Source organism: Ptychodera flava, chromosome 11 (assembly GCF_041260155.1).
Source record: "Ptychodera flava strain L36383 chromosome 11, AS_Pfla_20210202, whole genome shotgun sequence".
NCBI classification, from domain to species: domain Eukaryota; kingdom Metazoa; phylum Hemichordata; class Enteropneusta; family Ptychoderidae; genus Ptychodera; species Ptychodera flava.
In genome coordinates, this window is record NC_091938.1 from 13519623 (window position 1) to 13539082 (window position 19460).

General features: G+C 35.0%; 1 protein-coding gene across 2 annotated transcripts in view; it reads right to left on the reverse strand.

Annotated features, from left to right (window-relative positions):
- LOC139143545 (uro-adherence factor A-like) overlaps positions 1-19460 on the reverse strand; it is a 119284-nt gene that overhangs the window by 57179 nt on the left and 42645 nt on the right. For both annotated transcript variants that reach the window (XM_070713974.1, XM_070713975.1), the window contains one exon: positions 1343-1507. The gene's annotated coding sequence lies outside the window, so the exon portion shown is untranslated. The remainder of the gene's footprint in view (positions 1-1342; positions 1508-19460) is intronic.

A 19460-nucleotide genomic window follows, 5' to 3' on the forward strand; every position in this document is an offset into this window, starting at 1 on the left:
TAAAGAAATGTAAAGACACACGTCAATAGCTTGCACGTAAAATGCGACATTTTGGGAAGGCCTATGTTATTGTACTTTTGACAAATTTCAATGAATAATGCCCATTGGTTACCTCTTTAGCATTCACTATACTTAAATCTTACTAATACTACATTCCAAATACAAAATCAAATTTGTTAATCGTTCAGAAAGTTGTGCTTTGGTAACAAATTACGGAACATCATTATTCAACTAACATGTTACAATGACCTTTGACCTAAAGTCTAACTACTTCATTAAATATTCATTGCTGTAACTACCGGGACAACTTTTACAATTGTCAAAACTGCAATTGATAAAAAAAATTTGTGTACTCAAATCGTCAAAACCAAATATACTTTTCCAAACTTTTGCTTCTCTGAGAGTTCTGATTCTAATTACTGTATGTAAGTTGTTTAAAATAAATTTACGACTGCAAATTGGCAATCATATTCATCAGTCGTCTCCACATATCCTCAATTAAACATTCCATTGAAAGACTGAATGTTATTATATCAGCTACACTACGAATCTAAATTCATGTTATTAATATCATGATTTTGTCAAAGAATTTCTTGAAGGTTTTAATCTTGATGAAAACTAAAGAAAGATTTTTACATGAAAATCATTCTGAGGTGTTGTGTAAATGAATGATTGCTGGCAATTTTTTACCACAAGTTTGTACATGTCTGACCATGGTAACTATCCATGAAAACAAGAAAATTAATAATTTTTCTGTACTGACAACATCTGCGTGGTGTTTGTCAGCCAGGAAGTTGCCTCAGGAATCAAGGAATGATACTTCAACAGTGAGTGGCCTTGCATAGAGATGACAGAAAGTCTAAGATGAAAATAAAGTTATATTGCCAATTTCTGTATACACTATTGTAACTGTCATGTAAACTGGTCAATTGGTTACATGACAGGAATATGAAAAGACAATATGGCTAAAGAAATTTGACCTGGCCTTCAACATGAAATGCCATTACTGTGGAGCAGTGGGAAAAATTACAGAGAAATTCACACCAAATGTTGGCTACTACTGAGTTTCACATTGAAATTTAGGAATAGCATTTCAATTCCACCGAACAATGTGCTTTAATAACTCCGGCAAGTTCACAACATGTGAGCAGAAGGAAAGAATTGCCTCAGTTCATATACCGTAGAAATAAAAATGGAATGACTGAAAAGGAATGAGGAACAGGCTTACCCCTTTCACCCCTATTTCACAGTACATGGGTCCAACTTTGTCCATATAAAATAACAGGTTTGTACCAAAATTTAATGGTGAAAAGGAAAGGATGTAATATTGTATGGCACTTACCCGACTCTCTGAGCTTCACACTGCCGCAGCTTGAAATCTCGTTGTATCACTTCAAGTATGTGCTTACACTCCTCCTCGGTTAGGTGACTGAGATTCAACTTACGTCCCATTTCTTCGATAGCAAGCTCAATCTCTAGATCTTTGTCAAACTCCCGCTCCACGTACCTGTGAAAACCAAGAGTAGCCATCGGTAAAGGTACGCTCTCCCGTTCGTAGACCATTTATGACCGATGTGATGTTCGTCCTATCTCGCTGTGCCTTAGAAAACGTGCTACCGGGTATATGAGATGCGCTCGGGTGTCTGTCAAGACCGACTGATGATGGTATTGAAGTCAACTGGCTCGGAGATTGACAAGCCGCGATAAGCAGAGGCTGCCCAGATTGTCATTGAACTGGCCGTGACTAAAAGGTCTGTATGAGTCAGCAGTGACGAGCAAGTGTTTCATTCGATCCAAGCTCATTGAATAGGCTAATAAGAGCCACCATGCGGAATTAAGATGCAAAATAGGGGAAACCGATGTAGCATGAGCTGAACTCTCAATGAGAAGCCGTCATGAGTTTTGCGTAATAAACCTTCAATTTTTGGGTGAATACACAATTAAATTGAATTTCTCCAATACATCACTCATTGAAGTCATTTCGCATTGGTCTTTTTCCTTTCAATATTCAAGAAAATATCCTCCAGCATAAAACACACACAGACTTTTTTTTTACCATTGCAAGATTTCAACATCGTTTCCGGCATTTTTTTGTGTTTAAGTAATAAACTAAACTGACTGAATGTGAGAAAATACAATTTACAGAAACATCTGTACGCCTCCATAAAAATTGTGATATTTGAAAATTAATGTCTTGTGTTTCGTAGCCATTAATTTCCCAATTTTCTTCGCTCCCTGAAAGTTGATCGAAATTATGAATTAACTGTCTGGAGATTTTAACCACAATGTGGTTAATGGGATTAATCTCAAACACTTTATCCAATTACGGTTTATATATCTGCATTGGTAATTGTCCCTCCTATACCCTAGAGGGGTTCGTTCCTGCCTTTTAAAATGTGAACCACCGTTCAATAAAACTAACACCTCGTCCTTTCTCATTTCATTGGTGCTGGGAGATATTTCGCACATCTACCGAAATTCTGTTTGAATGAGAAACTGCCTGGAGTGTCGAACGGTAAAAGCAAGGATCTGTCAAATGGATAAAACATCACACAAACACACACACAAGCAGAGCTAACGATAAAACGGCTCTACTGCTCACAACATATCAGAATGAGTCGTCACACAAAATTCAAAATTCTGAAAGACAGGCATACATCCATGTTCACATACTGGTACCAACACCCCTACATCAATAAAAATTTCCCTTCCGTGTAGGTGTCTTTTAAAAAAGTGCACTGGGAAATACAAATTCATTATTTCCATGGTGATTGCATTTATAGGCAGTTCCATTCTTTTACAATTCATCACCAGTAAATGTAATCATCAACCTGGGGATATTTTTAAGAATTTGTTGGACTACACTATGTCCTTTCCCAGGAATCAAAGTTTATGTTATTTCATTTCGCGTATTATATTGTGGCCGACTCAAAAATAAAGGAGGCACAGTCAACTTGACATATAAACTGCATAAATAATCGAACATTCTGACATCTGTGACAGTGTGAGTTGTTAACAGAACGGTGACATTGATTTACAGCATACCTTAGTTGGCAACATAATCTAATCTAGATTCCATCGGTCTCTCAGAGGAAATACAGCTACCCACAGAATAAATATAATGGAAAACTACGACAGATTTTACAACAAATTTTCAACCAATTGAAGCCAAAAAAAAGCCAAAATATTTATAGTTGTACGACTGTATATATTTTTACCTCATCGACACAACTCGTAACATGATGCTGCAATACGACCGTCGTACGACCGTCAATCCTCGTCAGTAGGCTGGGAACACCAGTAACGTTTCAAGTACACAGTCTTTTGAATTTCTATACATCGCCCAGGGAATTTTTAAGCAGTTACGTTTAAAATGCAATATTTGTGGAATTCTTTTGTGTTTTTTATTCACAACAGTTTACATATATGTCTGCACATGCTTTGGAAAAATCAATGAATGGATGTTATTAGATAATCAAGAATACATTACAGACTCATGCATATATTTTACCCTAAACAGAACAACAGCATTCATTTTTTTATTTCAGGTAAATGCATGTTACATAACAATGAAAATAAAAATCGAAACATCACTGTCTGTGGAATGTGAATTTATTTTTTGTTTATCGAGCGTTTTCATTTTGATTTGCTTTATTGCTTATTTCTAGTATGCACAAATCAATCAATTTTTGGAAATTAAAAAAAATAAATTTTTTGGGGAGCAAAATATTGTATATTTTGCAAGTGTAACCGACAAGAATCCTTGATTACGTATCCTACATCTTATAATCAGAATAAAAGAAATATTCACCTTGATAGCAACAGAAGAAAGGATATTTTTTCAGAAAATATTGATTGTAAACACAGCTGATAAAATGTTTATTCAATTACAGCCTTACCTACTCTCATCAATGTTATTGTAACATACAAGTATCGTCCATTTTAATGTCATTATTTGCTACAAATCGATTGTCAATGTTGGGGTCTGACAAAATCCATACAGTTTTGTTGCCTCAGACAACAACAAAGTTAGGATACAGCTATTGAACAGTAACATTGTATGGATCTAGGTATATATCAACATGTACAAGTAGATAAACGTAAACAATGTCCTATAGTATATGGAACTACGGTAACTTCAATGGAGAGTCATTTTCAAATGTAAAGAATGTAAGACCACGTAGCTTCATACGAAACTTTATGAAAACCAGTAAAATCTATGTGAAATATGCAGAAGTAATTGGTATGTAGAATGTGACATTAGTGCAACTGAAATTGATGATTGTGCTGCATGTATTTCATCCTAGAATTCCAGTATGATGCAGGGATATCAGACATAATCCAAATTACTGGAAAGTTGATAACAAAATGGTGTATCAGCTGATGTCTGGCTGTGCATTTTTGCTAATATCGTTTGTTATAAACACCAAGAAGTGAATAAAATTATCAGTGATACAATCACAACCTCAAATGTAAACATAGGGCCAAAGTCCCTGAAGCTACTATAGACATGGATACAAAATTAAGTATTTCCTGACTGTATGAAATTATCTCACTTTATAGGTCATCCTAGGGACTTGTACACCAAATATTAAAGCTGTCTGACCAGCGTTTTGAAAGAACAAGCAACTCAACAGTTGACAGAGCTCTGCTGTGTTATGTAGAATAACTTTTTGTGACACATGTATTGATGAAGAAGGTGGAGGCTTTGATTAACATTGTATTTTTTTCTGTTGAATAAGTTGAGACTGTACATACTCAGAGAAAGCACACTGAAGAGACAAATGTTTGAAACTTAAGAAGTTCAAGGTCATCAAAAGCATTATAAGGAATCATGTAACTTTCATTGCACTGTTTACACAGATTGCATAATTGCTATAAATAGCACATGAAGAATCTTACAGCCCAGCTTTACCATAAAAACCCTATCACTTTGACCACTCTTTTAATTGACCACTCTATTTTTTTCCTCAAAACGTAATTTTATTTTATCCTTACCAAGTCAACCACAAATGGAAATTAGAACTTTCTCTATCTCTATCTCTATCTCTATTGACTATTTTGAGCAATTTCTTTTAGATAACATACAGGGCACAATAAATGACGGTTCAGAATATGTCAAGTTGGGATTCAGGAAAGTTGCCTTTACATGTTTTAATCCTCCAAGATGGTAACATTTCACTATGAACTATCAAAAAAAGTTGAACGTTCTGATAATTCTACACTAAAATTATTTTGGCTTTGATGATTTCCTAATTAATTCAATTATTTAAAATCATATTAATTATTATTTTTTTCTGGGTGAATTGATAGGGTTTATACAGTACAAGAATTACATACAATGTAAGTCAAATTTTGACCAAAATGACAAAAAAATTCCTTAAAAATACACGTTTGCATATTTCATCACAATTTGAACAAATCTAAGTTGGGTTACCCCTAGGGACCTGTATACCAAATAACAAAGCTGTCTGACCAGCGGTTATGAAGAAGAAGATTTTTTACCAAAAACACCTTTTTGGCATTAAATTGCCTATTTTCAACAATATCAAAAATTAAAAAAATAGTGTCTCAAAATCATATTTTTCACCTACACAACAATATCAAATCAGTAAGTACTGCGGTTCTCAAGATATTTGAGTGGACGGACGCCTCACAAACGGACATACATACATACATACATACATACATACATACATACAGACTGACGACGGGCGCCGGACGGATACCCATCCCAATAGCTTCTATAGACTATAGTCTATAGTAGCTAAAAACTAAAATTTTATACAAGGTGTTCACTTCACCTTGCATTTTTATCTGTTAAAATTTGGAATTCATAAATGATTAGGATTTTGACAATTATGGTTGGAAAATAGATAGGAGCAGGTCACTTACATTGTAACAAATTCTGTAAAACTGCTGGGTACAACATAAAAGCTTTCATATTAGTACTGATATATCTATTTGTTCAACTTTGAACTTGCAATCTCTTATAAAGAACCAACTGTTACAAAATCTTTTTTACTTTTTTTATCCTTTTTGTTTTGTCATACTAAACTTTTCTTGAAACTATGATGGAAGTGCTTTGAAATTGATAATATGTCTTCAATAGCAGAGCAGAACCAAATCACCTGCTATTCAAGAAACATGACTCCAAGCTACCTCACAGCCTGGTGTAGATAAAATTACCAGGCCACCTAGTGGTGGATTAAGGAGAGCCTAAATCTTCCACTTGGCATCGTGTTTCAACTGTATGTACATGAGCAGGAACCGATTCTGCTGCATCAGATCATGGACATTTTCTTCTCCATAGCTCTGAGCAAAACAGATGAAGTATTTCACGATACAACAGCTCTTATCATGTGCAAAACCACACTTTGAATAATTGATACTGTTTATGATATGCATACCCAATGGTCCTCAGTTTTATGTTTTGACAAAAACTATACCTTTGAATTAATCTACAACACCGTAAAAACTTCTAAAATTGAAGACAACACATGAGATTGAAAATGTGACAACTTTACCCAATTACACAGAGAGCCGTCCATGTAAACTGGTTGCCATAGAAACAGTAATAACAGCGACAGGCAAGAGGGAAAATATTTCAAGATTTGATATCAATCAATTATATAATTACTTATTCACATCAAAGCTGAAATTTTTGTATGCCAATTGGTTGTGCCGCGATACATTTTCACAGATCCCCTTACGATTATGAAATTTGACCAATATATCTGCAAAGAAGAGATACAATGATTGACAGGATAAACTGTGAAGTTTTTCCAATTTTACAGAAATAAATCTGAGAAACAGTATTTATTCAACTTGTATCCATCAAACCTTTTGAAACTTACTCAAGGCCAATAAGAAAAGGTTTTGTTTCTTATCATTGTATGTACTTACAGAATGATATGCTTGCAGCAAACCTAGCTTTTGAGCTTACATGTATTTCTTGAAAATTTGACAAACTCCTATTCATATTATAGCATTCACAGATTCTATCGATGTGGGCGTCAAAAAAATGGAACAACCTGGTTCACTTTCAGAATCGTGAGCATCTTCACAAATGAAAAATGGAATTCCATTTGAAAAAAAAATTGCTACGATTCCCTTATCTGCCGGGAGAAAGATTAATGAAAGGATGGAAACGGAAAAATTTTCCTGTCTCGATTATGCCAACAAAATAATTGCATTCTTACCCTGACATTTCCGTCAATATACAAAAGTTCAAGAGGTCAATTGCAATGATTTGAGCACTAAGCTGTATAATCATGTGTTCTAATGCATGAAACAGAGGAATATACACAATTCTGGTGAATTATATGCACTGAAGCGAAAATATTAAAATCTGATTTTGCTGTCAAACGTAATCTAATCAAAGTCAAATCTACTTTTAAAATACTGTCTGGATGAGAGACTCACTTGAAATTCATAATTTGCTACTACCTAGAAAGAGAATACGTCTATGTCAGTCTCTCTCTCAATGTACAGGGAGACTAAAGTTTCTCTCTCTCTCTCTCTCTCTCTCTCTCTCTCTCTCTCTCTCTCTCTCTCTCTCTCTCTCTCTCTCTCTCTCTCTCAGGTGAATAAAATTTGACTTTATTCTCACTCTTCCACAGTACAACTACTTAAACACCGTTGAATAGTGCTATTGAAAGTCATTGGATCATGATAGTATGATCTGTGACACAGCAAAACACCTGTGCCTGTGTGCTCACAAAATCACGCATTAATTAAAATAATATGATTTTCATATTCTACATGTGTGCAGTACTGGTAAATGACAGCACAGCTAGGTCGCATTTTCCCTGGGCTTTCTACATGTTACAGGGTTTATAATGCATTAACACTAGGGACAGTACAAGCACATGGTTCCATGGTAATGAAACTATATGAAATGATTTTGCTGTTCCCTAAGATAATTGTTCCAATACAACACCATGATTTTTTGGTATTAAAGAGGGGAAATTCAACCACGTGTAAGCGCTGTCGGCATATGTATTGACACAGTCAAATTTTGACTTTGCAAAACAACATCACCCTTGACAAATTCCATGACATTGAACCTCTAAAATGTCAATGTTTATTCAAAATAAAAACTACAAATGGAATGTTTAATGCCTGTATGCCAAGACCAGAATACAGACATGTTCAACATACTATACACACAAAAAAGAAATTCTACATGCATTTTTTTATATCTAAACATTCTACAAATTTGTAAATGCAGTGGTAGAAAAACTAGTTTTAGTGAAATGAACAATTGTGTATGAAATATACAAAATGTCAATTGAAAATTCACAGAGTTGTTAAAACTTTTTAATAAAAAACTTTGTATATCTGTAGACTTGAGCTGTCTCTGTTGAATGCGAGATTTCAAACAGCACAGGAACTGGGACAAACAGTGAATAATCCGTAAAAAACTTAACTGTCACTATGGGCATGGGTTCACATTATGGATGATTTTGCAAATCGATTGACTTTATTAATTTTCTCATAAATTTCACAACAAAATACCTGTCTGGAGCTGTCAAACGTTATTTCCAAATAATCGCCATAACGACCCAACTACTTCTTGTTACACATCATTAACTTATTACATTTGCATCATTAAATCAATATTGTGAAATTAAAGCTTTTATCCTTCTTGGTTCTCTTTTACCTGAATCCATTGTACACAAAACTAAGTAGAAAAGCTAAACACAGTATATGCAGTCATATAACCTGTACATTTTCTGTTTGTAATGCGTTGAGTTTGTCAAAATAATGTATTACAACAGAAAATGAAATATTGTTAATAATCACTTACGGACCAAAGAGGTTGATTTAACAGGCTAAAAAGACACAGGGAAAGCAACATGATCTTGTAGAGAGCTATTAAGTCGTGATAGTGAAAGGGGACTCTGGCTATGATAAACTCCCACGTCAATCATAAACCATTAATAAATAGCTAATCTAACATGTAAGGAGTGTGTTTTACACCTTTGCATATTGTAAAACACTGTCATGAGGAAACAATTCCCAAACCAACAATCAAGATAATGAGTCTGACATTTACAGGCTGTCCATTGGGTTTATACTGGGGATTCTCACGCCAAAATTTTGCACAGACTTCCTTCTTTTAAAGATGTACTGTCACCCGTTCAAATTTTGCAAATGAACATGATGGTACAATCATATCGAACAAATGCTGTCAGTAACAAAATTTGTTTTAGTGCTTCAAATATACCAATGCCAAAATGCAAAGATGTGGAAATATTCAAAAAAACATTTCATGGAAGTGCACAACAAAATTATTTACCAGATTCAATGATACATTAATGGAGAAAAAAATACTGATATCGAAAAACCTAACTTCACTTCTCTGAAATTGCAAATGTTCAGAAAGCCGTCCTGTTGAGAAAATACTTCGGAAAAAGTTCAACAGAAACGGTATTCAGCTACCGAGACTCACGAATTCTGTATTTGATCTGAACTCTTGTGTATCTCAGCATTCATATATCAAAGAGAACATTATGACAGCGTGTTGAATAAAATATGACACACATTTAGCAATAATATCTTTTAAGGTGAACCCCACTTCAAAGACCCAACATCAAAGCCTGCAAGCATTTTTAATATCTCTCCCGTGTACGCAGTTTCAATAGAATATGCAATCATTTGCCCTGAAATTCATAATTCACATTTTTCCAATCTATGCTGTTCAGTTCTTTGTTGGATATTACGCTTCCAGTGGCCGCCTCACCAACACTGAGCTCACATACAATGATTTACCAATACTCCCTATTGTACATCAAATCATTATCTGCGGTTTATGAAAAGGCAAAATATTAAAATCATCACATTTATGAGGGGGAAAAACCTGACACAATTGATGCAACATCATTACATTGGTAGCTAAGCTACAAGTACATGTTGATCCTTCTTACAGGCAATCATATAGCTTGCAATGATCTCTTGGAACATTATTCTTGTTAAGAAAAAATCTACAATTATGTTTCAAATTTGTATGCATCTTGAAAAGCTTGACAGCACTTCAAAAAGACAGGAGTATACAGAAGATTAGATTTTCAGTCATTTTTTGGGTGCAGAGCTTCATTTTGGATTTGAAATGAATATTCTGCTGAAAACTGCCAACGTGAAGATTATGAATAATCTATGGAGAGCGCTTACTTAATGATAATGTTCACAAAAATGAAGGACATGCAGTGTATTAGTGAAGTCACGCTGTAGGGATGATACTACCAAGATAAAATAACAATAAACACTGTCTACATGTACACTTCTCAAACTCATAATATATATGCCCCATTTTACATATCAGTCCAACCGTAATGTACTGTTATTGACTTAGGATTGTACCACTTTCCAATACTCCAGGGTTCTGGCAGGTTCCACTACGATTACATCATGAGTTACAGTGTAGGAAACATCACCAATCAGTTGAACAGTGGGCCTTTATTATCATCCAAACAACAAAAGTAATTTGCATGTTCAATGCTGCCATTCAAAATTAAGTGAAAACATACTCCAACAAGGACAATTGGCTGAACATGATCAGCATTCTAAAAACCCAAATAAACTAAAATTTGGTTGGACCTACAGACGGAGGAAACAGAGAATATAACACAGGAAAGGCAGATTCATAGTAAAACAACACGAATATTAAAACTATTTTACTATTGATAACATCAAATCTGGTGTAGGAAAGACTTTTTGTATCAAAAGATTAAATTAGTTGCTGGAGCCATAAAAATGATTACGACGCAATGTTGAGATAGCATTCCATACAGAAATATTGTACACAAGCTCTAATGATTACTTTTCTTCATATCCAATGCGATGGACAATTAAAGTTTCACACAAACGTAAACGGAACAGTTGTTATTCTCTAGCAGACTGTATCTCAAGTATTGGCGATTGATCACAATCCTGACAAAACTGCAAACACTTGACAGAAGTTTAGTGACTTTTATGGACTTCTTCCATCAAAGTTGTCACGCAATCATCATCTATGGGTGAACATCATCTATATAGTGACTCCCTGGAGCCTACATTTCAAACAAACAAGTCACACTAGGCATTATGACAATTGGCAGAAAATAAAATTGCACACTGGCTGCCATATTTAAATAAACCATGCGAAAAAAAACACGCACGTTTATGACATTGGGTTATGTCCTTGTACCACCTCTGAAAGAAATTGGTTCTGGAATGGCTGAGCTGTGATCTCACCGGATATGGAAAGATCACAAAACGGCTGTCACATCATGACCATAGTCATGAGTAAAGATAGCATGTCATGACAAGGGGACAATGTCCTTGATATAACTTCGAAAAAAATCTGCCTATAATTGAGTTACGGGGTTAGACATAAAAACATTTAAACAAAAGGGTCATCTGGCAGCCATATTTGATTGCATTGCAAAGCAAATCAAGTGTATATATGTATACCATAGAGCTTTTATCTCGTGCTGAAGTATACAACATGAAACAAGTCATCAGGCTCTTGATGTTGAAGGTACATGTAAGACCTTCTAGTCCCAAGACAAAAGTTTGTGGTCATGAAGCAAACATGAGTAACTTAGTAAAATTAGCTTCATAAAAGTTGTAGGCCTTCTACACTAACGTTGTAGGCAATTTCTTTGTGGGCAATTCTCGACCGCAGGCCGTCCAGGTATTTGCAGGTTCTTACATCATTTTTGAATCACAGCACGGTGAAAGTAAATTATCTGAATTTGGATTTTTCAACCGCCAAACCAATATTCAAAGTTTCATCATAAAATGACATAACTTTTAGTTCTGCTTTTTCCACACAATTTCTGTATCATTCGCTCTTCTGTATCGTCTGATCTGACATTCACCTCACTCATGTGTTACTGTGTATGTTCATCATGGAAGCATTAACATTGAAACACAGAACAGTTCTCTTCTTCCACTGTGAATTAGCAAAACAGACATGTTTCGAACAAGATTTGTTCGAAACATGTCTGTTTTGCTAATTCACAGTGGAAGAAGAGAACTGCTCTGTGTTTCACTCATGTGTGTTCCACCTACTACTACTGACGTCACTATGTGGTCAAGAATAACACTTGTTGAACCTTGGCCACTTTGGAAATCGACAAAACAGCTACGTCAGACAATTCTAACTTCACACAGATTTCTTGATAGTATTATGTAAGAGTAAAACATCGTCATACCATAACGCTGTGAAGTTACTGTGGTAAAATATTCAATAATTCCAACTACATACCTTTTGGACACAATCCGGCATATGTACCAACTGAATGATTCTCATATAATACCACTTGATTGTCATTCTAAAGCATAATTGCTATAGAAATTCAGTCATTGCCTCACGTCAAGACTAGATATTTCACGAAGCAGTCCCTCTCAGAGCTCCTATCCATTGACTCAGTTTTTGGATTATACACTCCCACATAAATACTTATCATTTTCTCTTCCAGACAGCTACATCACGACGTTTCATATAAAATATGAAGTGACACATCACACGGGATGAATATTTGATGGTGCTGTAGGACACGATAATGCAGAGGAAGTCGCAGTAATAGCAATATCACGACACAAATCTAATCTGTAGCTTCCTGGATGTAACCAAATAGTTCCGAGTGTTAATCTGCATCACATTATCGTCTGCGTCACCCTTTTCAGAAGAAACACTTGCATTCAGATTGGTGTTCAATTACCTCTTCTATACATACAAGCTGATGTTACATTATCATCTAAGTCTGTTTCCACAGTATGCTATAGATATTGACTCGTTATCAGTTTAATATTTCATTTACAAAGCTTTGCAGACACAAGACTTGCTGTTTCTCAGCTTTTCTCAAACTTCAAAGACCTTGAAAGTCAATAGGGCAGTCTCTGTTCAGATTTTTTTTAATGGACATTATATTTTCATTGGATTGTTGATCAAATGTCCAACTGTTTGTTATTCTGATCAGCAGTTAGCTCAATGATGACGATTATCAAAATTTATGAATATAGAAAAACTTTTCATGACCAGTATCACATACAACTCAAACTATACTTTGAACCAAAAGAAATATTCCAGAAACCAAGTTTGACTGTGTTTAACTGCATAGATACTGGTGACAGGCAGGACATTGTAGAGTGCTGAATATAGCTCTGAGTAAATTCTCAGTCGGATTCAAACTTACAATGTGCCGCACAAAGTCATCTAGTGAAGACATCACAGTCAAAACTGCTCAGCTTAATCCCCACCCTTCAAAAGAGTGCAGGGTTAATAACCGACTTGTTACAATTTTACTGTACACATGCTGTAGAGTTTATGACGCATTTGCACATTCAAGCTCCCTATTATACATTGCACACAAACTTTATCAAAGCGATGAATACATTGCTTAACTTGGTGAAAGACATTTATCTGCATGAGAGGGGCTTTCTTTGAGATTGTACTTGATCATGACTTGTATTTTGATTTTTCCACGTATGTCAACTTGGAATTTGAACTTATGAATATTTTCATGCACTTCATACTAAACAGTGGCAAGGTCACAGTCAAATGCCAACAATCATCATACCTTAACCTGTTCACCCCCAATTCCCTGTAAACCGGTCCACAATCACCATTAATAACAATGGGTCTGGGCCAAACCATGGTGGTGAAAGGGTTAATTGTGCAATTACTGTACATTTCACATATATTCACCATCACTTTATAGCTTATACAAGATAACAAAGGTATTTCCTTCATGTCACATCCCTTCTATGACATTTCCATTTTCAGCACATTGATTAATCATTTCAGGGGCACAATTTGAATACAACTCAATATACTCTACATGTTTATGAAAAGTTCAACATTTGTCCAGCGTAATTTAGCAAAATATTTAAACTATAAAAGGGTCATACACTGGGATAATATTACTGTGACTATGCGAGAATTCCTCGATTGTATAAAAGTTATTACAAAGACTAGAAATCTAGATGGTAGTGACTAGATGGCGACTGAGCTAATTTAGTGAAAGTAATCGGAATGATGGTAGATTTGAGTATGTTTATTACTGTATACAAGCACCTGCAATGTGCTGACCTCTGCCAAGACAAAGCCATGCATATTAAGATTGCTTCCACATGTATCTATGTCAAACACTGCACAATAAGGTTCTCTTACAGCACAGAAATTCTTACGTTCAACACTTTAATTTGGCAAGGTTTGTCTAGATCTTTGCCCATTGTACATTGTTTCACAAAACTAAATTGTCATCCAGTAACACAGAAACCAGGTCCTGTTTTAATAGTACATGATGATAGCCGCTTACATTTACAGCTTGTCGCTCATTGCAAAATCGATGCAGCAGTATTTTTAAACGGTACATCCTGGCAAGCTGCGCCGTGTCAGAAACACTCGCATGGCCCCTTGAGAATATCCTGGTCAGGTGAAATATTCATACATCTGCAGCTACTGCGGTGCTATATTTAGCTCAGATCTTCCACAGAATTTTGCATCCCGCATGCTGTCGATACAACACAGCCGAAGCAATTGGTGAACAGCTCTCCCAAATTTTTGCCGGAAAATATTTTCACTTTGGCCAGATTTTATATTTGTTGAAATATCTCCCTTACAAAATAGAGAAGGGTAGTCATAAATGTAAGTCAGATCATCGATCGCTGTCTGGCCCAGGGTACCTACATATACATGCTACATATAGCAATGACTGAAACAATATTTGAGTGACAATGTTGGCAATGGACCCATAATTTCGATCTGTATGAGTTAACTCTCGAAGTGTTCTTGAGGGCAAATTTTTATTCCAAATTTGTAGGCAGTCATATGCTGTTATGCCTGTAATAGCCGGGGAAAAAATATGAACAAAGTTTCAGCTGGGACCAGCATTAATTAAGTAATGTGCTAGGACTAAAAGAATATTGACCTCTTTTGAATGCAGGTTTATACAAATAATCAGTTAATTAGCAATCCATCATATTATCGGACAGTTTCAAAATGCATTCTGCCTGGCTCAACAAGGAATGATAGCATATAAAACCATGACAGAAGACAAAAATTCCACGCAGCAGATAATGATGAAAAGAAAAATGACAAAAAGGCACTTTTGAAAATGCAGGTGTTTAAACAACATGTATTTACACACTTGTAAGTTTTGCCATTTTCAAACAGTCTTCGCAATCAAAAATCAACATTCAGAAAAGATGAGTCACGTCAGTCTCTTATTTTATCAACCTTCTCATAAATTTCCCACTTTTTTACGACATAATGATGCGTTTCCCTGGGAGGGAGAGATCAGCATGTACTTCCTGGCTACAGAAACCTGTGACGTAAAAACTCTTCATCTAATCCATCAAACGGGTGGCATGATCCCTGTAAGAGTTGTCAAGGGTGCTCATTTGCATATCCTGTAGCAATCCAACACAGCTTGGGAAGTGTGATATAGCACGGAGTACTTACTTAAATAGGCTAATGCGTTGGCAAGAATACCAATCTGACGTACTTTCCAAGTCAAATAAAAATATTTCAAAATCATTACGGAACTAGAAGATAAATAAAGTCAAATTTTATTGATTCATGCTTTTAAGTATTACTTTTTTAACATGTTAAAACACTTAAACTATCCCACATCATACTTGAATTCTCATTTTCCCTAAAACCTTTAAACACAAGTATGTCAGTCATTCTTTGCTTATGTGATTTTTCCTGTACGCCAATTATGCCTTTTAGTCGTGTGCCATTAAGATTGTATGTACGTTTGTCACCTATAAGGCCACGTTATTGTACACGTTCTAAAAGACATCTGACGTGTTGATGAGTATCACTGGCATAAGGATTGTGACGATTTCATTTTGATCATATTTGACTCACATTTGATCCTTAAATAAGAACAATTTCAACTACTGCTGTAAAGAAAATTGAGGAACTGTTTTCTAATTATCGTTCCATTCCAACCTTGGCTTTGGCCAAATAAATAAACTTCAAGCAACACAACCTAACCCATTTAAAACACAATGAACCTAATTTTCTTTTCACACTTTATTAAACATCATGCATTGCAAACTTTGATGTTTTTCGATGGATTGCACCTTATTAAAGATAAAAAATATACAAAGTTCCAACCAACATGACCTGAGGGCATGCTAAAAGAAACAGACACACACTTTTTTCTCGGCATTGCCCAATGCTATCTCATAGCTTTATTCTGTTCTGACCTCTCGTCAATTGCAAGAGTTGACCTTGTTACCTGTTCACCCTTTGATAACGCATATCTAATTAACTGACTGAAATTTGAAATGATAGCTATATAGGACAGCCTACATCGCATTTTCATAGTTTAACTCTACTGTGGCCATTCCAAAATTTTCACATTTTGATATTTTGGTAAACTTTTTTCTTTTTGCTTAGAAAAATAATGACTGTCTTTCACACCATAAGATGAAAAACATGATTTTCTCATTTTTAAAATATTGGCTTGAACTACTACTACATTGCTTTTGATTCCAAGCCAACTTTCTTGTTGGCTCCTTTACAGAATTTTTAGGATTGGTTACCAAACCTTTAAAATTAAAATGTGTGTCAGTTGTAAGACCAAAAACGTTCAGTGTTAACGTGAGAGTTTATCAAATACCAAAGCATCTAATTTTCACTGTATCGAATTTATCGAAAACGCTTCCATTTTTTAGCCACGTATACAATTCCTGCAATGCTATGAAATTACTGGTGCTCTCAAATACCATATAGGATTTCTGCACAATACAATATTCAGATATTAGAAAATACCTGAAGGATTACCTGGTAATAATTCCTACAGTCAGACCCTTCTGATTTTGCTTCACTTGAGAAGCTTTGTGAAAAAAGTACAACCATACCGGTACATCAAGGAGTGTACCACGTCGCACACAGAATATGGTCAATCATTATAATATGATAAGAAAATTTTTCACTTTTTCTTTCTGCAGTCAGTTTCAAAAGTACAACGCCAATTTGTGATATCTTCTCTATCCTAAAAATTCTCATCATTTTGCATATTCTGTTTAAACCATCTGTTTGACAGCCTGTCCTGACCCTGCAAAATCATTTCACTGATTGCCAATTTCCTGAATAATTAAATTTTCTCACATTCTCTCGGACGACAACAGCATTCCCTAATTTCATCACTGAATCCAAATGGTTCTTACGGACATGAAAGACGACACATCTATTTATTTTCCCATCAAAATTCTGGTCAGGATTTACACCTTAAAGATGATTTGACCCAGAGAATACAAATACCGGCAAATTGACTGCCGTCTCCCTTGGGAAACGCCGGAATTCCTAGCCGATATGATGTTATTACGCTGTAATTGGGGCCGACTGTGACAAGAGGTGATACCTGTTTAACTGCTGAGTCAAACTACCGTTAGCTTAGACAAACTCACTTTAATGTATTCCCGCTGAACTTAATGTCAAACTCACAGAAAATTTGGATTAAAAATTACGGTTTCATTTTCCCCTAATCCAATGAAATATTTTCAATGATATGTCAAAGATAGTAGCCATATGGAAAGAGGCCAACAACTCTAGAAGATAAAGGATGTAATACTACATACACACATTTCTGTGAGACTTTGAACGATTCAAACTTTACTCATATAAGACCATCTACAGTGCTGATTCAGCAAATGGTAACACACATTTCCATCTAGAAGGTAAAATGCAAGCCTGATGTTTCTGAAAGATGTTCAATAACACTTTAAACACCTCCCTCCTCTCTCTCTCTCTCTCTCTCTCTCTCTCTCTCTCTCTCTCTCTCTCTCTCTCTCTCTATATATATATATATATATATATAAGTATACAGATGTCCTTCTGGGAAATTACAGGAATTACACTTTTTTTTTACAGTGCTTGATGCTAAAGTCAGAGCGTTATATATAATAATATAAATTATTTTAAGAAAAAAGTAATAATCAATATTATTACTTTGTCCTTGAAGTAATTTGTGTTACTATTATATATATATATATATATATATATATATATATATATATATATATAAAATCATAAGGATGATTACTTGCTCATCTCTGTAAAGCTTACATAACAGTACCTTGTACTGCTTTACGTTTAAATCTATAAAATAACTATGGACGTATTTAAGACAGCTATCTTGAAGTCAATTGGGATGCGATATCGTAAACCTGAGAAAATCATAAAGGTTTCACCAGAGTATACCAGAACTTCCTGTACCATCCTCATTAAGCTTAATGTATATACAGGTATACTTATCAATAATGCATCAATTGCCTTGCTCTCTAAAATCATGTATCCCCATGATTTTCATAAAGTTGCATGGTGACATCTGAAAAATTATGCATGTTCTGTGAGCCAAAATTTAACTGTTCTTTTTTATTTGAATACCGTTGTTAGATACTACTGAGGTTGTCTGAAATCAGCAATAATACCAACATGGAACTATAATAGTGTAATTTACATATGTTCAGAATTTCTGATATTTAATGTTTCTCCTAAAGTTTAAAAGCTCTATAGTATATGATATATCATTATCAGAGAGAAGGGGGCTGTATTCATGAAACTATCCTTGATTTAATACTCACAGTCACATGGCCATTCAAAGAAACAAAACATCATTATAAAAGTCGTGACTTTAGCAATTCCTTTTTGTCACCCACACAGATCATACTCCATCAAAACACAAACTTCGAGAGCGGGAGATTAACTTGAAACACACCCCGGCAAAATTCACAACTCTGAGATCAACAACCTTGATGAAATGAGGCCTGTCAAAATACATGTGTTAAATCTCACAAACGTGTCACTCATTAATATCTTCTTGTTAAATCACCTATAGCGCTCTACCGATAAATTACAGTAATTTATATCAGACTGCGGTCAATAGCATCTAACTATCCAAAACGGAATAAGTTATTTCATCAGCATATTCACAATGAGTCATTCAATTTCACACCTAAAAGACCAGACAAATATTGACATCATCAGAACAAGACTGCATAAATAGTTATTTTACGAACTTAAGGTAATAATTTTAATGTAACACTCTTCTATGTAGCTAACAGTACAGGTATGATGACATGACTGATATTGAAAGTACCTAAGCACCATCTATAAAACTTTTACATATGTGTAGCGTTTAGTCTCCTGCACACAATTGTGCTTTTAACATCGTTCTAGTGTCTTTTACAGTAAGTTGACAGGAATGGAAAATGTGTTGGAAGGATATGACAAACAAAAGAACACAATGTTTGTGAAGTTCCTGCCCAGATGGCTCACAAAATTCAGATCATGTGGTCACAAACTCTTATTCAAAGATGCATGTTACCAATGCTCCCCTTTTCGAGCCCCTCCTAGATTCCATATTTTATGCAATGTTATTATCAACCTTCCCCCTTTGCGTGGTATGAAAGTCTACCATCTCATTTGAAAATGTTATTATATTGAGAGT